Consider the following 27548-nt stretch of genomic DNA (forward strand, 5'->3'; position numbering starts at 1 on the left):
CAGAAACCAGGATTAACGAAAAAGTAAAAGGAAGAAAGGGAAATGATTCATAACCGGATGCTCCACATCGCCAGAGGAAACAGGGAAAAGGAAGTCTTCCGTCAAATGGTTCACCACGCCATTTTATATTCCTCGCCTGGGAAATAAAGCCCCAAAACAATTTCACTGCCCGCCCTGTACATTGAAGACATAAATCATATACTCTACTGCTTTCTTTACATCTTCGGCCAAATTCTTAACACCTGGTCTTGCCCAAAGTTCATATGACTAAACTACAAAGTATATTTCGAGTCGTGATTTCTCATTTGCAAGCTATCGACATGCACTCGGGGAAAAATAGACTAGAAAGTATCTAATGCAGTCAAAAGTCCTGCATACTCAACCCCTTGCCTTCCTCTGGGATTTGGAAGTCCCCTCAGCTGAATAAAATCACCTAGCGTGAGCCAGAATAAACCATAAAAGGCAATCATATTCGACCAAGGGCGTGAGACCGTTATTATGTCAATCTCCCTTTTTGAGGTAGCGAGCCAAAGAGAGGTACGAATTTAAATCTATTGGGTTTGTAGGAGCATAAAATATGATGTACTTTTCAGCGTCTTTTATATAATTATGATTTTGTGCATGTACGTGTTTGGGAGTATGTAGGATAGGCGCTACCGACCTTTTTAATAGTTGCTAGTTGCAGAACCTCTCTCTCTCTCTCTCCCTCTCTCTCTCTCTCTATCTCTCTCTCTCTCTCTCTCTCTCTCTCTCTCTCTCTCTCTCTCTCTCTCTCTCTCTCTCTCTCTCTCTCTCTCTCTCTATCTCTCTCTCCTTCAGGATACTTTGCTAAGGCTATAGGCCACTCCTTTAGGGATGGGCTTATAATTCAAAGATGTTCCTTCTCTCTCTCTCTCTCTCTCTCTCTCTCTCTCTCTCTCTCTCTCTCTCTCTCTCTCTCTCTCTCTCTCTCTCTCTCTCTCTCTCTCTCTCTCTCTCTCTCTCTCTTTATAGTATGGCTGTCGTCAGAATAACAGGGTTGTCTCGAATACTCCTCGGGGTCATGACGAGATCAAGAAAAATGGCTTCATTTTTCCCTAAAGGTACTATTGCTGCGTGTGTGAATCACTACAGTATTGGATCACGTGTTGGTAATGTGATACATAACTGTTACCAAAGGGGATGAGAGCTCAAAGTTTATGTTTAAGGAACTCAATTAAACCTGTTCTTGGACGACATGGTCGACGATGATTGACTTTTATGTTTTAGTCTGGATGCCGCCAGGTGATCTTATTCAGCTGAGGGGACTCCCAAAGTCCAAAGGAAGGCAAGGTATTCAGTACGCAGTAGAAACTGTATCTGCAGGACTTCTGGCTGCATTAGATACTTTCTGGTCTATTTTTCCCCCAACGAGTGCCTGTCGACAGCCTGTAAACAAGAAATCATGACTCGAAATAACATTTGTAGCTCAGTTTTATGGATTTGTGCAAAAACGGGTGCCGAGGAATTTGACCGAAGCAGTAGAGTGCATGATTCCGAATTCAGTGTGCAGTGAATTAGTTTTGGGGAACCGTTTGTTTCCCAGGTGAGGAATTGAGAATGGCGTGGCGAACCATTTGACAGGAGATTTTATTTTGCCCGTTCCCTCTGCGACGTGCAGCATCCGGTTATGAATTATTTCCGTTTCTTCCTTTTATTCTTCGTTATCCCAGGCTTCTCGTTTGTTCTTTGTCGCCACCGTGATAACAACCTTGTTTCCGGTCTTCTTATTTGTATTTTCTTGCCTCCTTGATGAGGACTTTATTGAGAACGAAGACTCTCAGGTTTTGTCTCTTGATCGCCCGGGCCATCTTCGCCCTGCGAAGCTCGTAGACTCCTGGGACAACATCGAAAACATCGTAGGTCATGTCCCACGCGGTGTCAGGAACCTCGGCCTTCAGCTGAGAGACATCCACGACGACGTTCTCCTCGCTGGAACTGTCGTCGTTACTCCTTCTCCACCAGCAGAAAACCCGGCTAAAACAAGAACCTGCGAAGTAGGTCATGGCGAAGTTCTTGAGGCTTTCTGCGAAGGGTCTTGGGTCTTGGAGGATAACCTGTTGGTCGGACTCACAAGTCGGAGATCCTAGATTGGCTGAGGTCAACCTTGTTCATAGCACCAACATTTATTCATTTATTTACTTTTATTCGTTTATTTATCTGTTTATTAATGTGTTTGTTCATTCAATTATATGTATATTTACTAGTTCGTTCTTATTTCTTGAATTATCTATTTCAAATTTAATAATTTATTTGTTCATGTATCTGTTCATTTGTTTATTACTTTATTTATTTGTTTGTATACTGTATTTATTTATTTGGTTATTCATGTATTAATTTATTCTATTTCTTTATTTTGTTACGTTTGCTGCCCTTACGTACCTAAGCGTCGCCTCCTGACTTGCTTTACCACTGAGGACCATCGCCTGTGGCCACTTTCGCACAGTGGGAAGACTTCCACGTGCGCTGGTGGCGTCATCGAAAGCGTGCTGGTATCGCATTCGCTTAGCTGTGGGTTCGAATCCCGCACTCCTCTCCGATTCCCGGCAGGGACTGTCACCTACTCCAACAGTCCAAGCGCTTCGGCTGCAGTTGAGTGCCTCTTGGCGTAAATTACTCGCCACCACCACCATGACTTCCATAATCCTTTCGAAAAAAAAAAAGAATCGTCACAACACCTCCAGAAGGTGGTCAGTGAGGAGAGGCAAATGGCAGTCACTCATAACAGTGGAAAATCACTTGAGCCTCTTACCTACATGGATCTCAAATGAATAAAATTGTTCGACCGAAGTCTTGATTGAGAGGGTTCTGAAACTCTTGTCTCCTTCTGGTTCTCCTTTACAGACGAATGACATCGCCTGGCGATTAAACGTTTCGAATCGAAGTAGGTGCTCAAATGTTTCGAAATCGGTATTCAAAGGTTTACATGCAATCCTTCATTTACTTTGAAAAATATAGTGTAGATCTCAAAGCCTAAAATGAGGAAAGAAAATTTGTCCCTGGGCTGGGAGAGGAGTGACGTCATACTATCTTGTTAGACGAAATAACTAAACGCCCGAGGACTATATGACGTCATGTCGACTCAGAGGACATTTTGAACAAATGTGAACAGACTCTGTACTTTAGTTCCTTTGCCTGGCCCTGAATAGCCAAAGGAATTTTATATCGTATTGTACTTCCATGACGTTATTAATTTCTATAAGGAAACTGACGTCATCCTTCTCACAGAAGTTACGTAAATGAACTTAGGTAGTGTGTGTGTACGTGCGTGCGTGCGTGTGTGTGTGTGTGTGTGTGTGTGTGTGTGTGTGTGTGTGTGTGTGTGTGTGTGTGTGTGTGTGTGTGTGTGTGTGTGTGTGTGTGTGGGCGTGGGCGCGTGAATGCGTGCGTGCTTGCAGTGAAGTAGGACAAGAATGATAATTTAGGAAGTAGGGCAAGAAACAGAAGATTATAAAGAATCAGAGGAATAGAATTGGGACGAGGAAGAATAAAACTCCTCAATTACATGTACCCATGGAAAACCATTTTCCCTTTCTCGTATAAGGTACAATTCGTGAACCAAAGACCGAGTCCGTTTAAGGACGACACTCCAGTTCCCTCAAGGTGTGTGCGTGTGTGCATTTGTGTATGTGTATGTGTGTGTGTGTGTGTGTGTGTGTGTGTGTGTGTGTGTGTGTGTGTGTGTGTGTGTGCTTGTATGTGTGTGTATTTTAAAGCCTGACGAATCCTTAAAGATCAACTGAGAACGTTTTCAAAGAGGTGGTGAATATTTGTTAGATGTATGGGTTAGTCCCTTTTTGATAAAAATAATGCAAAAATAAATCCTAATTATTGCGCAATGTGATAGAAAGTCCTATCAAAATATCTGTAGGAGACGAAATTTTCCTCGGCTGTTCTCGTAAGGCTGTGACGTCAAGCTTGCTGTTTACATTCTGATGAATGCCATGTGCGTGCATTATAAAACGCCGCGATATCAAGTTTATAATTGGTCTGTCATATTTCGTGTGTTAGCAAGGTTTTATCAAGTATTTAGTTCGAAAATGGTTTATTGTGTGGCCGCAAATTGCAATAGTGATTCGACGAAACATTCTGCTGCGGATGGACTTCATTTTCATTCTTTTCCGAAAGATCCTGTTCGCAAAAAGATCTGGATCATTCGTTGCAGACGGCACAAGTCATGGAAGCCCGGATTGAAAGCGAAACTCTGTTCGAAACATTTCGAAACATTTCGAGTCATTAGGAATTAGCATGAAGTTCATTCTAAAAGAAGATGCAACAACAACAATTTTTGTCATCGACAAGACCCCAGGTTCAGCAAACACTACTATTGAAAAAATACAACGCCTGGAGGGAGGCGTGTGAAAAACCTACCATGAATTAAAATGAACTTCCTTGCATGTAGAATAAGATATATCAAATTTTAAAGTTTTCACGTTAAAATGATGATGTGCGGGCTTGTAATGATTTCATTTTATTTTTCAGTCAAATGAAGTGAAAAACTCCTGTTGGATGGAACATGAAGGCTTGAACAGGTCTCTCAATGTCCTGGTCATTGTGAGAAATGTCATCGTGGGTGCACTAGTGACTGATCGACATTAACAAATAAAGAAATACATGAAGACAAAATGGGCTGGAATCAATCATTGGTTCAATTGCTGGCATGTAGCTAAAGGTAATGGCATCAATAACGCAACTGATGGATACAAAGGATTACAAAGGCGGAGCATGCCGACAGGAGACCTTCTGGTCCATATCTAGGTCGGATGCGAAAAAAAAATCATATTGATAATATAACAATAAATAAAAAATATAATAATGTAAATAACAAATAAAATACATAAATAAATGCATAGGTACAGTTAAATAATAAACAAACAGGTAAATAGTAAATAATAATAAATTGACATATAGCTAATAATAAATGAAAATCAGACAGACAAATGATAACAAAACAAAAACAAATAATATAAGATCAATCATAATCATTACAGCATCTTACTTAGGTATTTATCTGAATGATTCTTAAAGCTTCGAACTGAACCACAGTACATTCCACTACCTGTGCAGGAAGTTTATTCCATTCATTAACTACACGGTTGGCAAAGTTGTTTCTACCTACTTCCAAATTGAATCTATTTCCGGACAGTTTGAGACCATTGTTTCTTGTCTGATTCTCATTCAATGTGAAAATGTTGTCACTTTTGATGTTGTCAATTCCCTTTAAAATCTTAAAGACCTGTATCAAGTTACCTCTGAGTCTACGCTTTTTTAGGGAAAACAGATTCATGTGTTTTAGTACTTTGGGCTGGTACTTTGTGCTTTGTACTTGGGCTGGTACAACGTACATGTAGACTGTTTTTCTCAAGTCCCCATTTCATTGTTTCACATAAACAAATACTGTAAACGAGAATACATTTATTTGGTCAGTGAGATTTCCTATCAATATCAATTCAGCTTGAAGATCTGTTATCTATTTTAGGCATAAAAAAAGATTGAAGCAGTAGCGGTCGAGAAAAAGAAACTGGTGTGTTGTCTGCTTGGGCTCAGTCAATTTCAAATCATGCGTACTGGATTGCCGCAAGCAGCAATGGGAATGGAAACCTTGTGAAAGCAAAGTGGTTATCTGTGCTGAACCACATTGTCAACAAGCACGAAGGTCATGGGGGAAATGTATCCAACATTTCTGCGCGAGCCCGTTGACAATAGGGAATGGCTGAAAGAAGGTAGCCCAGTTTACACTGTCAAAAATTTGACCAAATTTTCGTCCTCTCTCCTGTACAATGTAATAAAATTTAATAATCTTTGACAATGTGAACATGGCATTTCTTGTAAATTATAATACAAAGTGTATTAAAGCGTTTGACAAGGAACTGGCATGTAAAACTGGTTGACGGGGAATAGTAGCTACTACCAATAAAGCACAATTTTTTTTTAGCTTTGCACTTGCTTTATAAATATAATCTGCTTGGCACCACACAACAGCCTGCTTATCATCTTGTTTTCAGGTTCAAGAGCACACAAAGAGCTTGAGTTCATAGTAATGCAGAAAACACTTCTGAGGGATATCGGTCAGTTCTCGCCTTGTCAACAAACATCAGCCCTGGAATCGGATGACAAGGTTCTATGCTTCTTTGCTCCCAAGTCCCAGCACTTTTTTATGAAGAAATATAAGGAAAGCGAGTACATGTGTAACTTCAAACATCTCTTGATGTAATTTCACTACGGTAATTCAGGCACAAGGGGCTGAATTCATATTGAGAATGGTAAAATGCATGCATGGTGACTGAAAATTATCATGATTAATTTTCCACTTTCAGACTACTATTTGCTGCCCTTCATTTCAATAAAAATTCATGTAAAAAGCAGAAAACTGAAAAAAAAAATGTAGAGGCGCAATGGTCTTATACCAAAGCCAAAGCAGGTGTTGGAGAATGTAAACAACAGGTGTTACGTCATCAGTGCCCTATTAGTGGAAAATGTAACTACGGCATTGAAAAGTTTGTCTGCTCTGCTATCAGACACTTTTAAGATCATGTTCTAACTTCTAAGTTATATTTTCATACATGAAATAACAAAAAATAAAGAAATCCAAAGCCTTCTCAGTTGAACTTTAAGGATTCAACATCAGGATTCAGAACACACACACACACACACACACACACACACACACACACACACACACACACACACACACACACACACACACACACACACACACACACACACACACACACACACACACACACACACACACACACACACACACACACACACACAGACACGCACACCTTGAGGGCACTAGCGTCCTTCGACGGACTCCATCGTTGGTTCCCGAAGTGTCCATTACCCGAAAAAGGGGAAGAGGTTTTCCAAGGGTACATGTAATTCAGGCGTTTCATTCTTCCTCGTCCCAATTCTATTCCTCTGTTTCTCTGATTCTAATCTTCTGTTTCTTCTCCTCCCTCCTGAATTATCTTTCTTGACCTATTTCATTGCAAGCACGCACGTACACACACACACACACACACACACACACACACACACACACACACACACACACACACACACACACATACACACACACACACACACACCTCCTAGGTTCATTTACGTAATTTCTATGAGAAGGATGACGTCAATTTACTCACTGAAATAAAAAACGTCATGGAAGCACAATGAAATATAAATTTCCTTTGGCTATCCAAGGCCAGGCAAAGGAACTAATGCACAGAGTACATATTTGTTCAAAATATCCTCCGAGTCGATATGACGTCATATGGTCCTCGGGCGTTTAGTTATTTCGGACCTTAACAAGATATTGTGACGCCACTCCCCTCCCAGCCCTTGGACAGACTTTGTCTTGCTACATTATAGGCTTTGAGGTCTACCCTATATTTTTCAAAGCAAATGAAGGATTACATGTAAGTCTTTGAGTGCCCAGCTCGAAACGTTTGAGTACCCATTTTGATTGGAAACGTTGTCGCCAGGCGATATCATTAGTCTGGAAAGGAGAACCCGAGCAAGACAGGAGTTTTAGAACCCTCTCAATCAAGCCTCTGATCGGACAATTTCATTTATTTGAGGGTCATCCATGGAAGTTAGAGGCTCAAGTGATTTTCCACGCTTTGAACGCCTTCCTCACTGACCACATTCTGGAGGTGTTGTGACGATTATTTCGAAAGGCTTATGGAAGTCGTGGTGGTGGTGAGGAGCCTACGCCAGGAGGCACTCAACTGCGGCCAAGGCAGTCACCTAGGAGAGGAGTGCGGGATTCAAACCCACAGCTAAGTGAATGCGAGACCAACACGCTACCGATGACGCCACCGGCGCACGTGGAAGTCTTCCCTCTTTGCAAAAGTTGCTACAGACGATGGTCTACAGTGGGAAACGAGTCACGAGTCGACACTTCGCTTTGTCACGGCAGCAAACGTAACGTATTGAATATATGAAATAAATTAAAACATGAATAAGCAAATAAATATACAAATGAATAAACAAATAAATAAATGAATATGTTTGTTAATAAGTAAATAAAGTTATTGATAAACAAATGAACAGATACATGAACAAATAAGTAATTAAATAAATAGATAAATCAACAAATAAAAATGAACTAGTAAATACATAACTGAATAAACAAACACATTAATATATAGATCAATAGATAAACAAATAAAAGTGAATAAATGAATGAATGTGGTGCTATGAACAAGGATGACCTCAGCCAATCTAGGATCTCCGACTCTGTGAGGCCGACCAACAAATTCCCCTTCAAGACCCAAGACCCTTCGCAGAAAGCTTCAAGAACTTCGCCATGATCGGCTTCGGAGGTTCTTGTTTTAGCCGGGTTTTCTGCTGGTGGAAAAGGAAAAAGGACGACAATTCCAGCAAAGAGAACATCGTTATGGATACCTCTCAGCTAAAGGCAAAGGTTCCTGACACCGCGAGGGACAGGAACTGTGAAGGCTTCGAAGCCCCCCTAGGAGTCTACGAGCTTCGCAGGATGAAGATGGCACTGGCGATCAAGAGACGAGACTTGAGAGTCTTTGCTCTCAACAAAGTCCTCATTAAAGAGGCAAAGAATTAGAAATAAAAAGCCCGAAAACAAGGTTCTTACATAGGAGGCGACAAAGACCAAATGAGAAGCCAGGGTTAACGAAAAAGAAAGAAAGAAGAGAGCGAAATAATTGAGAGCTGCTTGCTGTATGTCACCTGAGGACACGGGAAAAAATCTTCTTGCAAATGATTCGCCACGGCATTTTATATTCCTCATGTGGAAATAAAAAATTCTGCCAAATGGTTCACCACGCCATTTTACATTCCTCGCCTGGAAAAAAAAAAGAATAATCTACTGCCAGATGGTTCACCACGCCATTTTATATTCCTCGCCTGGGAAACGGTTCCCCAAAACTAATTCACTGCCCATCTTGCACACTGAAGACATGGAATCATGTACTCTACTGCTTTCTTTACGTCTTTGGTCAAATTCCTCGGCACCCGTTTCTGCCCAAATCCCATAGAACTGAACTATAAAGTTTATTTCGAGCCATGATTTCTTATTCCAGGCTGTCGACAGGCTCTAGTTGGGGAAAATTAATTAGAAAGTATCTAATGTAGTCAAAAGTCCTGCAGATACAGTTTCTACTGCATACTCAACCCCTTGCATTCCTTTGGGGTTTGGGAGTTTCCTCAGCTGATTAAAATCACCTGACGGCAGACAGAATAAAACATAAAAGATTAACATAGTCAAACGTGTTGGACAAGAGCTTAATTGAGCTCCTTAAATATAAATTTTGAGCTCTCATACGGGAGGGTAATAGTCATGGATCACAGTAACAACACGTAGTCCAATAGCGTAGTGATTCACATACGCAGCAATAGTACCTTTAGGGATAAATGAGGCCATTTTTCTTGATATGGTCACGACCCCAAGGAGTGTTCGAGACAACCCTCTTATTTTGACGACAGCCATACTATAAAGGAGAGAGAGAGAGAGAGAGAGAGAGAGACAGGAACTTCTTTGAAGTAGTTTTACTGACAGTATACATTTCATTTCCACATAGACCGTCTTTGAGGTGAATAAAATTGCCCGAAACCACTGTAGCCAGAATAGGGCATGTCACCGGTGCCGCAGGACTCAAAGGGGCAGAGGTTGGGAGATGTGAGGTCATTTAGCCCGAACGTACGTTGAGGAGATCCTTCGGTGTTGTATAAAGTGGAGAGGAAAATAATTGATGAAATCATGTCAAGAAAATGGAGGAGACAATCAAGGAAGTGCTGTACGGAAATTCTTAGATAACAAAGTGTTGACAACGCTTACTTATAATATGGCTGTCTTCAAATCAACAGGGCTGGCTCGAATACTCCTCGGGGTCGCGACCAAATCAAGAAAAATGGCCCTAGAGGTACTATTGCAGCTTGTGTGAATCACTGCGCTATTGGATCACGTGTTGGTACTGCGATGCATAGTTATTGCCCTTGGGTATGAGAGCTCAAAGTTTATATTTTAGGAACTCAATTAAGCTCTTGGCCGACATGGTCGACGACGATTGACTTTTATGTTTTATTCTTGCTGCCGCCAGGTGATTTTATCCAGTTGAGTGAACTCCTAAATCCCTAAGGAAGGCAAGGGGTTGAGTACGCAGTAGAAATTGTATCTGCAGGATTGTGTAAGATACTTTCAAGTATATTTTTCCCAACGAGTGCCTGTCGACAGCCTGCAAATAAGAAATCATGACTCCAAATTCAATTTATTGTTTAGTTTTATGGTGTTTGGGCAGAAACGGTCGCTGAGGAATTTGACCGAAGCAGTGGAGTACGTGGTGAACCATTTGGCGGAAGATTTTCTCTTTCCCGTTTCCCCAGGCAACATGTAGCATGCAACCGATTCTGATTTTTATTTTTTTATTTTTTTTTTTTTTTTTTTTTTATTTTTATTTTTTTTACCCTGGTTTCTCATTTGTATTTTCTCGCCTCCTTGAATGACCCTTCTTGCCGGGCTTTTTATTTGTCCCTCCTTGCCTCCTTGATGAGGACTTTGTTGAGAACGAAGACTCGCCTCTTGATCGCTAGGGCCATCTTCGCCCTGCGGAGTTCGTGGACTCCTGGGACGACTTAGAAAATTTCGTAGGTCCTGTTCTTCGCGTTGTCGGGAACTTCTGCCTTCAGCTGAGAGACATCCATGATTACATTCTCTTTGTTGGACCTGTCCTCCTTCCTCCTCCTCCACCAGCAGAAAACCACGATGAAGTAAGAACCTCAGAAGCAGCTCATGGCGAAGTTCTTGAGGCTTTCTGCGAAGGGTTCTTAGGTCTTGGAGGATAAGCTGTTGGTCGGCCTCACAGACTCGGAGATCCTAGATTGGCTGAGGTCATCCTTGTTCATAGCACCAACATTCATTCATTCATTTGCTTTTATTTATCTATTGATCTATTTATTAATGTCTTTGTTTATTCAATTATATTTATATTTACTAGTTCATTTTTATTTGTTGGTTTATTTATCTATTTAATTGTTTATTTGTTCACGTATCTGTTCATTTGTTTCATATAACTTTATTTATTTGTCTATATACTTATTAGTTTATTTATTCATTTGATTTTTACAAAAGATTGCAAAGGGGAGCATGCCGACAGGAGACCTTTTGGTCCACAACTAGGTCCAAGCGCCTAGGACGTAAATACACAAAAGAACAGAAACATAAACAAATAATTAAATTAATAGGTAAATAAACAATGATGAATTAATAAATACATATAACACTGAATAAACACATCAATAAACAGATAAATAGATAAACAAATAAAATTGAATAGATGAATGAACAGATACACGAACAAATAAATTAGATAAATAAATAACCCAACATATAAAAATGATCTAGTAAAAATACATATGATTGAATAAGCAAACACAGTAATAGATAGACCAATACATAAACAAATAAAAATGAATAAATGAATGAATGTTGGTGCTATGAACAAGGTTGACCTCAGCCAATCGAGGATCTCCGACTCTCTGAGGCCGACCAACAGGTTATCCTCCAAGACCCAAGACCCTTCGCAGAAAGCCTCGGCTTCGGAGGTTCTTGCTTCAGCGGAGCTTTCTGCCGGTGGAGAAGGAGGAAGGAGGACACTTCAACCGAAGAGAACACCATTATGGACACCTCTCAGCTGAAGGCCGAGGTTCCTGACAACGCGAGGGACAGGACCTACGAAGTCTTCCAAGTCGTCCCAGGAGTTCAGGAGCTCCGCAGGGCGAAGATAGCCCTGGCAATCAAGAGACGAGACTTGAAAGTCTTAGTTCTTAATAAAGTCCTCGTCAAGGAGGCAAGGAAGCACAAATGAGAGGTTCGTGTAAAAAAAAGATTGAAATACTTCAGAACCGGTTGCTGCACGGCGCCAGATAAATCAGAAAAACAAATTCTCCTGCCAGATGGTTCGCTACACCATTTTATATTCGTCGCCTGGAAAACAAATCACCCAAACCAATTCACTGCCCATCCTGCACGATCAAGAGACGAGACTTGAGAGTCATTGTTCTCAACAAAGTCCTCATCAAGGAGGCAACAAGGTTCTCATCAAGGAGACGACAAAGTACAAAGGAGAAGCTCTTGTTAACGAAAAAAGAAGAAGAAAGCTAAACAATTTAGAATTGGTTGCTGTACATTGCCAGAGGAAACGAGGAAAAATCTTCTGCCAAATGGTTTGCAAGCCATTCTATATTCCTCACCTGGGAAACAAATTCCCAAAAACAAATTCACTGCCCACCCTGCACACTGAAGACATAGAACCATGTACTCTACTGCTTTCTTTACGTCTTCGGTCAAATTCCTCGGCACACGTTTCTGGCCAAATCCAATGAAACTGAATTACAAAGTTTATTTCGAGTCATGCTTTCTTATTTCCAGGCTGTCGACAGGCACTCGTTGGGAAAAAAATAGACTAGAAAGTAACTAACGCAGTCAAAAGTCTTGCAGATACACTTTCTACTGTATACTCAACCCCTTGCCTTCCTTTGGGGTTTGAGAGTTCCCTCAGCGGAATAAAATCACCTGGCGGCAGACAGAATAAAACATCAAAGTCAATCGTCGTCTACCATGTCGGCCAAGAACTTAATTGAGCTCCTTGATTATAAACTTTGAGCACTTATCCCGAAGGGTAATATCTATGGATCACGGTACCTACACGTGATCCAATAGCGTAGTGATTCACACACGCAGCAATAGTACCTCTACGGATAAATGAGTCAATTTTTCTTGATCTGGTCACGACCCAAAGGATTATTCGAGCCAGCCCAGTTGTTTTGACGACAGCTATACTATAAAGAGAAGGAGACACCACTGCAGCCAGAATAAAACATGTCAGCGGTGCCGGAGGAGTCAAGGGGAAAGTCCGTTGGGGGGGGGGGGTGAGTGGGAGGTCATTTAGCCCGAACGTACGTTGAGGAGATCCTTCGGTGTTGTATAAAGTGGAGAGGAAAATAAATGACGAAATCATCTCGACAAGAAAATGGAGGTGACAATCAAGGAAGTGCCGTTCGGAAATTCTTAAATAACAAAGTGTTGATAACGCTTAATTATGGTACGGCTGTCGTCAAAACAACAGGGCTGGTTCGAATATTCTTCCGGGTCGCGACCAGATAAAGAAAAATGGCCTCACTTATCCGTAGAGGTACTATATGTGAATCACTACTGTATTGGATCACGTGCTGGTACTATGATCCATATCTATTACCCTTCCGGATGAGACCTTAGAGTTTATATTTAAGGAGTTGATTGTCGGGAAGACCTCCCACGAAGTAACCACCAACCACACATGTTGTTTTGGACGGTGAACTCAGAGATGTAAACATCACTAAAAATCGCCAACCTCAACGTTTTTCACTAACGTTCAAAGACTCTTGCGATCCGTCAAGAACATAATTAGGAGTTCACCAAGGACCAATCATTGACCTCAAATACTATAAGCCTAGCCCTAAAGGAGGGACCTATAGCCTTATCAAAGTATCCTTAAACTTAGAAAAAAATAGGAGAGACACTCTGCAACTAGCAACTACTAAAAAGGTCGGTAGCTCCTATCCTACATACTCCCAAATACGTACATGTACAAAATCATATTTACACAAATGTTGAAAAGTACATCATATTTTATGCTCCCACCAACCCAATAGGTTTAAATTCGCACCTCTCTTTGGCTCGCTACCTCAAAAAGGGAGATTGCGACATAATAACGGTCTCACGCCCTTGGTCAACTATTAATTGCCTTTTATGCTTTATTCTGGCTCCCGCCAAGTGATTATATTCAGCTGTGGGGACTTCCAAACCCCAGAAGAAGGCAAGGGGTTGAGTATGCAATAGAAATTGTATCTGCAGGACTTTTGACTCCATTAGATACTAATTTATTTTACCCAACGAGTGCCTGTCGACAGCCTGCAAATAAGAAATCATGACTCGATATTAACTTTGTAGTTCAGTTTTATGGACTTTGGGGAGGAACGGGTGCCGAGGAACTTGACCGAAGATGTAAAGAAAGCAGTAGAGTACATAAATCTGTCTTCAGTGAGCAGTGAATTAGTTTTCGGGATTTGTTTCCCAGGCGAGGAATATAAAAAGGTGTGGCGAACCATTTGGTGGAAGAATTTCTTTTCCCCGTTTCCTCTGGCGACGTACAGAAACCGGTTCTAAATTGTTTAGCTTTCTTCTTCTTTTTTAGTTAACTAGAGCTTCTCATTAGGACTTTGTTGCCTCCTTGATGAGAACCTTGTTTCCAGGCTTCTTATTTGTATCTCCATGACTCCTGGATGAGGACTTTGTTACGAACGAAGACTCGCAAGTCTCGTCTCTTGGTCATGTAGAGTGGGCAGTGAATTATTTTGGGGGATTCGTTTCCCAGGCAAGGAATATAAAATGACGTAGTGAACCATCTGGCAGGAGAATTTGTTTATTTGTTTCCTCTGGCGACGTCCAGAAACCGGTTCTGAAGTATTTCGATTTCTTTTTTTCTTTTTTTCTTCTTTTTTTTAACACGAGCCTCTCATTTGTATTCCCTTGCCTCCTTGATGAGGACTTTGTTGAGAACGAAGACTCTCAAGTCTCGTCTCTTGATCGCCAGGGCCATCTTCGCCCTGCGAAGCTCGTAGACTCCTGGGACGACTTCGAAAACGTTCTCCTTGCTGGAAGTGTCCTCCTTCCTCCTTCTCCACCAGCAGAAAACCCGGCTAAAACAAGAACCTCCGAGGTTCTTGAGGCTTTCTGCGAAGGGTCTTGGGTCTTGGAGGATAACCTGTTGGTCGGCCTCACAGAGTCGGAGATCCTAGATTGGCTGAGGTCAACCTTGTTCATAGCACCAACATTCATTCATTTATTCACTTTTATTTGTTTATCTATTAATCTATTTATTAATGTGTTTGTTTATTCGATTATATTTATATTTACTAGTTCATTTCTATTTGTTGATTTATCTATTTATTTAATTATTCATTTGTTCATGTATCTGTTCATTTGTTTATTTATTACTTTATTTGTCTACATATTTATTTATTTGATTTTTACAAAGCATTACAAATGGGAAGCATGCCCACAGGAGACCTTTTGGTCCATGACTAGGTCGGATGCGAAAAAAAACATAATAATGATAAATAAATCAATCAATAAAAATTATAATATAAATAATGATAAAATAAATAAATGCGTAGGTATAGTTAGATAATAAACAAACAGGTAAATAGGAAATAATAATAACTTGACAAATCAATAAAAACAAATGAAAATCAAGCGAATAATAATAAACAGACAAATAATAATAAAGAAATAATAGAAAATAAATGGCAGGCATTACAGCATCTTGCTTCGGCGTTACGAATCTTAAAGCTTCGAACTGAATTACATTGCACTGCCTCTGCAGGAAGTTTATTCCATTCATTAACCACACGGTTGGCGAAATTGTTTCTACCCACTTCCACATTAAATTTATTTCCTGACAGTTTGAGACCTATATTTCTTGTCGAATTTTCATTCAATGTGAGCATTTTGTCACTTTTGATGTTGTCAAGTCCCTTTAGAATCTTAAAGACACCTTTGAGTCTACGCTTATTCAGAGAAAACAGATTCATATATATTTTAGTCGATTTTCGTATGATTTATTTTTTATGTTTGGAATCAGTTTTGTGGCTCGCCGTTGTACTTTTTCTAATCTGTCATACGGAAACAACATATTCCAAATGTCGACGAACTAACGATTTATATAGCTTGTTAATGAGAGATGGACTTTTGAAATCAAAAGATTGCGCAATCAGTTCTAGAATCTTATTTGCTTTCTCAGAGGCTGAAATACACTGCTTAGATGATTTGAGATCTTTACTGATAATTACGCCGAGATCCTTTTCAATATCCACTTTTGCTAACGAATTTCCAAATAACTTGTAATCGTACTTACTGTTATTTTTACCTCTGTACATAACCTTGCATTTACTCGTGATCGACAGCAATTTCCCTATCGAAAGAAAGCTCAGAGCTAATATATGACCGATCTATGGGTAATGCTGTGACCTTACTCGCACACGCTCCCAACTCCCCATCCTCGATTTGGAGTAACGACTTGCAGCTCAGCGATATTGAAATTATTTCAGCTCTGGGCGGGATTTGAACCCGGACTGCCATAGTGACAGCGGGAACTCTAACCAGTGCGCCACGAGGTGAGTGTGTGTGTGTGTGTGTGTGTGTGTGTGTGTGTGTGTGTGTGTGTGTGTGTGTGTGTGTGTGTGTGTGTGTGTGTGTGTGTTTTGAAACCTGATGTTCAATCCTTAAGCTGCGCACACACGCAGAGGACTGGGATCACGATTTTTTGAGGTTTGGCGTCAAGAGGCCAGCAGTCCTCGCAACATCTTCACCGTTTATGGTCTCTTGATTCCAATCGTCAGATGGAATTACGTCTGATTAATTATAAATCCACGTGATTCCATCTGACGACTGGAATCAAGAGGCCACAGACAGTGAGGATGTTGTGAGGACTGGTCTCTTGACGCCAATTCTCAAAAAATCGTAATGCCAGTCCTCTGCGTGTGTGGGCAGCTTAAGGATTCAACGTCAGGATTCAAAATACACACACACACACACACACACACACACACACACACACACACACACACACACACACACACACACACACACACACACACACACACACACACACACACACACACACATGCACACGCCTTGAGGGCACTGGTGAAGTAGTTTTCCATGGGTTCATGTAATTGAGGCGTTTTATTCTTCCTTGTCCCAATTCTATTCCTTTGATTATTTATAATCTTCTGGTTCTTCTCCTTCCTGAATTATCTTTCTTGTCCTAGTTCACTACAAGCACACACACGTGCACACACACACACACACACACACACACACACACACACACACACACACACACACACACACACACACACGTCATTCGTCATAGTGACAACACACATAAATTGGTGTTCCTGAGAAATACGTTAATAACGGAACGTCTTAACAGTGCTACAACTATAGAATACCTAAGGTTTAATATATGGATAGGGGGAGTGCTCGTGGATACCCGAAATTATTAAATCATAACGTAAAAAGTGTGAAATTGAAGCAAAATGGAAGAAAATGTTGACGGGTCAGAGAAACCCCAAGATGGCCGTACGTTCCGTTCAGAGTTGGCTACCGGTGCAAGAGCGAAACAAAATATAAATCTAGGTTTTAGATCAAGAAGAGGTACCAAAAGGTGTCTATTTGACAATGGCGATGAAAACAGTTTTTCTGGATTCAGTGGGTACGAAAGAAGACTCTTTAGTAGAATTATGGACATAGAGAGGGACATGAGAAATATGAACGATTCATGGAAGCAAGAAACAATCGATCTATGGAAGACAAATAAAGACTTAAACAATAAAGTGACTGACATAGAAAAGTAAACATTGAAATACAAGAAGAGATAAGTGCTCTGAAAAAAGAAGTGGGCGAGCTGAAAGATGAAAACGAGAGGTTGAAAAATAATGAAAACACAAATAACGAGACGATAAGGAGAGATAGACGAACGATTTAAAGCAATGACCGTGGAAGCGGGAAAAAGCATAGGGGAAAATGAATTACAGCAACTCAGGAATGATTGGAAAAAAGGCTATGAAGAAGATAAGGTAATTTTCAAAGAAATAGTTCATCAAAAGATGCAAGAGAAGGCCGAAGATAGTAGGAGATACAGTAGACAAAAAAGATTTAAAGTAATTGATGGTGTAATAGAAAAACATAACCGGAATTGGTTCCTGAGAGAAAAAGAGGATAAAGAATTGGCCTTTTTTTTTCTTTTCTAAAGTACTACAGGATGATGAGCAAGAATTGGATAAGGAAATAGAGGAAGTGCAAAGAATGGGTATGTAGAAGGAAAAAGTCGACTACTAAAGATCAAATTAAGGTCACAAATGGCAGTGGAAGAAATCTTAGCAAGAACGGGAAATTAGCAAGAAGTGAACACTATAAAAATATATAGATAAAAATGAAAGACGAAGAGGAAGAATTGAGACATTAAGAAACGAAAAAAAAAAAAAAACGAGAAGAGAACAGAAACCGAGATAACGCAGTTCTATTGGAGTGCTAGATACAAGACTGAATATATATATATATATACATATATATATATGTATATATGTATATATAATATATATATTATATATACATATATATATATATGTCTTGTTAAAGACCAATGCTAATTCAGTTTCAACTTTCTTCTTAGTTGTTTTTTCCATTCTTCTTATATGTTTCTTATAGTCCAGGGGTAGATTAAACACAAGTCTACCGAGATCCATGGTATATTGACACTAATTGTATAAATACAATCGCAAGCTTTCGGTTGTTACATACAACCATCTTCAGGCAGATAAAATGACAGGAAAAGGTCCATGTCAATTATGCTAAGGAGTTACAAAATGACAAGGCTTTATGGTTCCAGTGAGGTGGAATTAGGAGAGGTTCGGGTCAGATCATAATGACTGGGGGGGGTGGTTCAGCTTCCCACCCCCCCCAGTCATTATGATCTGACCCGAACCTCTCCTAATTCTACCTCACTGGAACCATAAAGCCTTGTCATTTTGTAACTCCTTAGCAACTGAAGAAAAATGCCTGCAAATACTTGTTCACTAGTGCTAAAGTTGCAAATTCTACGGATGAGGAACTCCGGGAGGATTGGTTGCCGGCCTCACAGACGACGCACATTCAAGGTCTGCCTGGCTCTGTCAAGGACCTCTGCATAAAAGCCGGGCTTCCTCCCGATGCGAGACAACTTGTTACCCAGTGTCAGGTGGATCTCTTCCACCCCTGGGTACTCAAACCACCAACAGTTGTCTCAGAAATTCCGGGATTGAGATGCCAAGACGGTCCGCATCTTCTCCTAGCACATGTGAGGGAGATGATAAGGACGGAGTACAAGGAGGACTTCCTTGTCTACACAGATGGCTCTGTGCTTGAGGATGGCCGCACAGGCGCAGGGATATTCTTGGAAAACACACAAGAGTCCATCTCCGTGAAGCTTCCCCCCACCTCCATCTTCTCGGCCGAATTAATCGCCATTCGGGAAGCCATTAAAATAGTTCTCGCTCTTCCCCATCCGCCAGCTTGCATCACCGTGCTCTCAGATTCAAGAGCCAGCCTTAAGGCACTTCAGAGCTGTACATGCGTCTCTCAACCAGACATTTTGCAAGAAATACTGCACCTCACTGCTGAGGCCTCCAACAAAGATATTCAGATAAGATATCAATGGGTTCCCTCACATGTGGGGTTGCACGGTAATGAAAAGGCGGATGGGGCAGCCAAGAAGGGCGCCCTGGCGCCTGAAGAGGGCATGATTTCCATCAAATTCACGGTCAGCGACGCCCTGCACAAGATCAACAGAGCCATCTGGGAGACCTGGAAGGCAGACTTCACCGCCACTGCCATCGCTCGGGGATGGCCGACAACAACCTGTCACGGAGGAAAACCCCCGACCTTCCCCTCTGTACCCCCTTATATGTTAGCCATGATATCAAGAATAAGGGTAAATCATTGGCGAACCAAATTTCTAAATCTTCTCTGTACCTGTGGCAGTGAACAGGTCTCTTTCAATCACTGCCTTTTCGTTTGCAGACAGTTCAGGGACCATTTTAAAGTTTTAAGAAATCTCTTCGGAGATCCCTCCACCGCCCTAGACCAATTGAGGGCAAACAGCACATCAGACGCCGGAAAATCCCAAATAATCATGGCTGCCAGCCTAATCTGCTCTTCCCCCGTGGGAGGCCTACTATGACCCCCTCCAGCCGGGTCAAATATAACAAAATTCCGCACTCCGGTAAATAAATAAATATAAAATTAAATTAATAATAAATAAGATATTACGGCCATAGAAGAAATTAAAGACAGTCCTGAAATCGGCTAGCTCCGCAGGGACTAAAAAAAAAAAAAAAAAACTCCTTAGCATAATTGACATGGACCTTTTCCTGTCATTTTATCTGCCTGAAGATGGTTGTATGTAACAACCGAAAGCTTGCGATTGTATTTATATAATTAGTGTCAATATACCATGGATCTCGGTAGACTTGTGTTTAATCTACCCCTGGACTATAAGAAACGTATAAGAAGAATGGAAAAAACAACTAAGAAGATAGTTGAAACTGACTTAGCATTGGTCTTTAACAAGACATGTCTACAAGAAAAATTACTGCCAAAATATAGTAATATATATATATATATATATATATATATATATATATATATATATATATAATATATATATATATATATATATATATATATATATATATATATATATATAATCAGAGAACGAGATTTATCTCAGGATTAAACGAACTTAACGATTACCTGTCAGAGTCAAAGCCAGACGTAATTGAAATTCTGGAGACAAAATTAAGGGGTCCACTGGTACCAGTGTTGGACATGCATTATATAATCACTGGCTTAGAAATAGGGAGGAGAAACATGGTGGATGAGTCATGTTCCTGGTTAAGAAAAACTTAAATGTGACATAAAATACATATGGAGAGAACAGGGTAGAAATTATCACAATAAGAGTTCAAGATAATGACATGAAAAACAGAAATTTTGCAGTTATTTATGTGCCTCCAAAAACGGGGTCTTGGAGAAAGATTAATTCAAAATGTTAGATAACACAAAATCTTCATTAAATGAGATGCTAAAGGATGGAATCAACGCAGTACTCATGGATGATTTTAATTGTAAAAAATATGTAGGATAACAGATGACCGTAAAGGTGGAGAGGATCAATGGGGGAATGTATTACTCGACATGACTATAGAACATACAATGACACAATGGGTAAAGGAAAACACTAGATTTAGAAATAATGAAGAACCATCTAGACTAGATTTATTATTTACGTCAGAACCTGAAATAGTAGACAAAATTGAATACAAGACACCAATTGCGAAGAGTGACCACATACTACTCGAGTTAGAACTAAAGGAGGAAATATATATAAAGAGAAATGAGAAACACAGAAAGGAAAGACTGATTTATAGTAAAACGGTCTTTGAGATACATATTACATTTTTCTTAAAGTTAACTGGGAAAAATCTACAAGTAAGAAACACAAATAAAAGAAATATGGATGATTCTTATGAAAATCTACAAAGAAGGAATGGATAAATAGACGCAAAAACAGGAAAAGGTGTATACTAAGTGTTGGTTTGATAGAAGGTGCACCGAAGCGAAAGTCAGAAGAGATACCTTACCTTACCGTCGTGCCATATCCTCTTGGACTTCGGCAACCATGGAGCGCCACCGCTCACGGTCCCTATTTACTTGTAACATCTGTGCTGGTTTGAGTTGTTTTCCCGTCGCCCTCATCAGCCCGTCCATATACTTCTCCCTCTGCTTTCCTCTTGCTCTCCTTCCCTCCACCATTCCCGTCATCACCACCTCTTCCAACCCTTCCCTCCGCATTATATGTCCTAAGAATCGCAACTGTCTTTTCCTTATTGTTGTCATCAATTCCCTGTCTCCATTTCTCTCAATACTTCTTCATTTGTTTTCTTCGCTGTCCATGGTACTCTTAATACTCGTCTCCATATCCACATTTCTGCTGCTTCTAAATTTTCCTGCAATTTTTTGCTGATTGTCCACGCTTCTGAACCATATAATAGTAAGAGATAAAGGTTGGAAAAGATGAAGAAAAGAAAAAAAATGAAAATGTAAAATACATAATAATCAAAAGAACGAATATGTAAAAACACGCAGGTAAGAAAAAAGAAGCTATGAAAAAGACATAATAAAAAAATGTAAGAATCACCCAAAACTATTCTATAGATATGTAAATGGAAAACTAAAAAATAAAACACGAAATAGTGAAACTACGCCAAGGGAATACGGAGTACACATAAGATAGAGAAATGGCTGAAGTCATGAGCAAACACTTCAAGAACGGTTTTCACTGGAGAAAACATCGGGATGAAAGGAGAGAAGTGACCCCACCCCCCGGGAAATAATAGTAATATGGAAAGGAATAATGAATCAGATGAGGAACCTTGATGTCAGGAAATCCCACGGCCCGGATGGAATAGAAAATTAAATATTAAAAGAATGTAAAAATCCAACAGACAAAATATATAACAAAGAAGGAAAAATACCAGAAGACTGAAAAAATGCTGAAGAAATAAGGAAGACACAACAAATTACAGACCGGTTTCCTTTGCAAGCACGGTAGCTAAAGTTTGTGAAAAGGCTAAAAAAAATCAGATGGATAAAAACTCTGGAAAACAATTTCCTAAATTCGAGACAGTTCAGATTTAGACAGGGAAGATCATGTACCACAAATCTGATCTGTTTTTACTCTAGACTACTAGACATAATACAAGAAAGGGGCGGATGGGCTGATTTTGCGTTCCTAGATCTAAAAAAAGTTTTGATAAAATCCCTCACGAAAAACTATTAAGAAAATGGAAACTATAAGAAGGGTACAGGATAAACAACTGAAATGTATGGAGGACTATTTGCATGGAAGAAAAATGAGAGCAGTGCTCAGAGATATGAGTTCTACTTGGGAAGAAGTAACTAATGGAGTTCCACAAGGATCAGTATTCGCTCCAATAATGTTTGCTATGTGAATGATATGGTTGAAGGTGTGGAATGTTACATGAGCTTCTTTGCAGATGATGCAAAAGTGTTAAAGAAAGTGACTACTGAAACGGACTGTAACTCGCTACAGAGAGATCTGAACAGGGTCTGGGAATTGAGTCAGAAGTGGGAATTGGACTTCAACATTAAGGAATGTAGTACAATGGAATTTTGAGAGAAAAAAAAGGATATCAGGACATTATAGAATTGGTGAAAAGGAAGTAACGCAAGTGGGATCTGAAAAGGACCTGGGGGTGATCATCACAAAAGATATGTCCCATGACAAACATATAAATAAAATTGTCGGCGAAACCTACAGCTTACTAAGATCAATAAAAATGACTTTTACTTAGATGAAGAAATGGTAAAGAAAATAAACACTGATAAAGCCAAAATTGGAGTACGCAGCGACACTATGGTCATCCAGTACTAAAAAGAATATAAGGAAATTTAAGAGAATCCAGAGAGCAACCAGGAGGATGGCCCCAACTCTATCAAAAATGTCATATGAAGAAAGATTGTCAAAGCTAGGACTAGCGACTCTAGAACAAAGAAGAGAAAGAGGTGACTTGTTGACCATCTACAGAATTATCAGAGGTGTGGAAGTCCTTGATAGATAAGACTTACTACACTGGGATAAGAGAAACATAAGAGGACATGGAAAGAAACTCAAAAAGGACAGTTATAGAAGAGACCTGAAAAAGAACAGCTTTCCCAACAGAGTGGTGGATGTATGGAACATACTAGACGAAACAATAATGTGTGCAAAACAATACAAGAATTTAAGAGCAAATCACATATGGCGAGATACATAGACGGAACACCACGAGCGTAGCTCCCCTTCCCGTAAAATATAACTAGGTAAACACACACACACACACACACACACACACACTTCATAAGTTCATTTACCTAACTTCTATGAGAAGGATGACGTCAACTTCCTTATAGAAATCAATAACGTCATGGAAGCACAATAAGATTTAAACTTCCTTTGGCTATCCAGGGCCAGGCAAAGAAACCAAAGCACAGAGTACACATTTCTTCAAAATGTCCTCCGAGTCGACATGATGTCATGCAGTTCTATCACGTTTAATTATTTCGGACCCTAACAAGATAGTGTGACGTCACTCCTCTTCCAGCCCTGGAACAGACTTTGTCTTTCCTGATTCTAGGCTTTGAGAACTACATTATATTTTATCAAAGTAAATGAAGGATTACATGTAAACTTTTGAGTACCCAGATCGAAACGTTCGAATACCTATTTCGATTGGAAACGTTTAGTCGCCAGGCGATACCATTCGTCTGGAAAGGAGAACTCGAGAAAGACAGGAGTTTTAGAACCCTCTCGATCAAGCCTTTGATCGAACAATTTTATTCATTTGAGGGTCATCCATGGAGGTGAGAGGCTCAAGTGATTTATCACGGTCACGAGTGACTGCCATTTGCCCTTCCTCGCTGACCGCATTATGGAGGTGTTGTAACGATTTTTTTTTTTTTTTCCGAAAGGATTCTGGAAGTCATGGTGGGGAGGAGGAGCTTACGCCAGGAGGCACTCAACTGCGGCCGAGGACGTCACATAGGCGCTTGGACTGTTGGAGTAGGTGACAGTACCTGCCGGGAATCGGAGAGGAGTGCGGGATTCGAACCCACAACTAAGCGAATGCGAGACCAGCACCCTTGCGATGACGTCACCAGCGCACATAGAAGTCTTTCCACTATGCGAAAGCGGCCACAGACGATGGTCTACAATGGGAAACAGGTCACGAGGCGACGCTTCGGTCTGTCACGGTAGCAAACGTAACAAAATGAGTAAATAAATGAAATAAATCAAAACATGAATAAGCAAACATATAAACAAAAAAAAAATGTAAATCAGATGAATAAATAAACGAATAAATGTATATATAAAGTAATTAATAAATACAGAAAAGAACAGATACATGGACAAAAAAAGTTAAATAAATCAATCAGCAAATAAAAATGAACTAGTAAATATACATATTATATATATATATATATATATATATATATATATATATATTTGTATGCATAATGTATGTATATATGTATATATATATATATATATACATACATATGTATACATATATATATATATATATATATACATATATACAAATATATATATATATGTATACATATATATATATATATATTCATATACTTATATGTTTATTCAATTATATATATTTATATATTTATATATATATATATATATATATATATATATATATATATATATATATAATTGGATAAACATATTAATAAATAGATCAATAGATAAATTAAAGTAAATGTGTAAATGGATGTTGGTGCAATGAACAAGAACTACCTCAGTCAATCTAGGATCTCCGACTCTGAGTGCGACCAACAAGTTATCCTCAAAGACCCAAGACCCTTCGCAGAAAGCCTCAAGAACTTCGCCATGATCTGCTTCGGAGGTTCTTGCTTTAGCGGGGTTTTCTGCTGGTGGAGAAGGAGGAAGGACGACAATTCTCAGCTGAAGGAAGAAGCTCCTGACAACGAGAGGGACAAGACTTACGAAGTCTTCGAAGTCTCCCCAGAAATCTTCGAGCTTCGCAGGATGAAGACGGCCCGGGCAATCAAGAGACGAGACCTGAGGGTCTTCGTTCTCAATAAAGTCCTCATCAAGGAGGCAACAAAACACAAATAAGAAGCCCGGAAACATGGCTGTTATCACGGTGGCGACAATAACAAAAGAGAAGCCCGTGTTAACGAAGAATAAAAGAAAGATAGGGAAATCATTCATAACCAGATGCTGCACGTCGCATGAGGAAACGTGAAAAAGAAAATCTTCTGCCAATGGTTCACTAAATCATTTTATATTCCTCGCCTGGGAAATAGTTCCCCAAACTAATTCACTGCTCATCCGGCACACTGAAGACACAGAATGATGCACTCAACTGCTTTCTTTACATCCAGCGAAGAGAACGTCGTCATGGACATCATTCAGCTGAAGGAAGAGGTTCCTGACAACGTGAGGGACAGGACCTACGAAGTCTTCCAAGTCGTCCGAGAAGTCCAGGAGCTCCGCAGGATGAAGATGACCCTAGCGATGAAGAGACGAGACTTGAATCTTCCCTCTCAACAAAGTCCTCATCAAGGAGGCAAAGAAATACAAATAAGAAGCCCGGAAACAAGGTTATTTTCACTGTGGCGACAAAGAACAAACGAGAAGCCCGGGTTAAAGAAAAATAATAATAATAAAAAAAAATAAGACGAAAGGGAAATAATTCAGAACCGGTTGTTGCACGTCCCCGGAGGAAAGGGAGAAAAAGAAAATCTTCGGCCAAATGGTTCCCCGCGCCATTTCATATTCTTCGCTTGGGAAATAAATCCCCAAAACTACCTCACTACCCACTCTGCACACTGAAGACATATAATCACGTACTCTACTGATTTCTCTACATCTTCGGTCAAATTGTTCGGCACCCGTTTCTGCCCAAATCACATAACACCAAACTACAGAGTTGATTTCGATTCGTGATTTCTTATTTGCAGGCTGTCGACAGGCATTGGTTAGGGAAAATAGACTAGAAAGTATCTAACGCAGTCAAAAGTCCTGCAGATACAGTTTCTACTGCGTACTCAACCCCTTGCCTTCCTCTGGGGTTTGAGAGTTCCCTCAACCAAATAAAATCCCCTGGCGCCAGACAGAATAAAACATAAAAGTCAATCGTCGTCGAGCATGTCGGCCAAGAACTTATTTGAGACAGGATTAACTGAGCTCCTTAAATATAAAATTTAAGCTTTAATCCCCAAGGGTTATAGCTATGAATCACAGTACCAGCACGTGATCCAACACCGTAGTGATTTGTACACGCAGCAACAGTAGCTCTACAGATAAATGAGGCTATTTCCCTTGATGTGGTCACGACCCCAACAATTATTCGAGCCAGTCCAGTTGTTTTGACGACAGTCAAACTAGAAAGAGAGAGAGAGAGAGAGAGAGAGAGAGAGAGAAAGTAACATATTTGAATTAGACATACTGACAAAATACTTTTCATTAAGCCGAAGGCAGTTCTTCTGCAGAATAAAGTCGCCCGACACCACTACAGCCAGAATGGCATGTCAACGGTGCCGTAAGACCCACTGGTTGAGAGACCGCGGCATTCGAGCAGCAGGGCTCACGATGTAACTGATCCTTCGGTGTTGTACAATGTGGAGAGGAATATAGTTGATAAAATCATCTCGACAGAAAAACGGAGGACACATTCTTAGATAACAAAGAGTTGACAACGCTTACTTATCTCGACAATAAACAACACAATCTTCCAGATTCAGCAAATTGAAGACTCGTGTGTCAATCGAATAATCTCGTTTATTCCCTCATGCAGGGAACTGTAGTAGTAGTAGTAGTAGTAGTAGTAATAGTAGTAGTAGTAGTAGTCGTAGTGAAAAGCATCCAGATGCAAGACGAGCACGTCCGGAAACTAAATTCTGTGGTGACTACCTTCCACCCTACGAAGTGATTTTTGAGCGCATCACCAGAGCAAGCACCTGGAGCCATGCTCTGCACACCCAGGGAGTAGCAGGACTTAAGGCCATCGGGCTTAGATGTGTGTGGATGGAAATCTCTCCTCGGCACCAGCCTATCTGGGACGACAGCAGGGGGCTGCAGGATGCCGTCGCTGATCTGGCGAGGACAATGGTTACTGAGGACTGTCAGCAACTTGAGACATACACAGCGCGCTGACTTATCCCACTGGACAAGAATCCTGGTTGTCGTCCAGTCGGTGCAGGCGAGGTGCTCAGAAGAATAGTAGGGAAAGAGGTCATGGAGGTCGCGGAGGACGAGGTGCAATCTTCAGAATGCGAGGCGGCGATCCATGCCATGGGGAGC

The sequence above is a fragment of the Oratosquilla oratoria genome, chromosome 18 (genome assembly GCF_046742065.1).
Source record: "Oratosquilla oratoria isolate Oo_2021 chromosome 18, ASM4674206v1, whole genome shotgun sequence".
Classification (NCBI taxonomy): Eukaryota; Metazoa; Arthropoda; class Malacostraca; order Stomatopoda; family Squillidae; genus Oratosquilla; species Oratosquilla oratoria.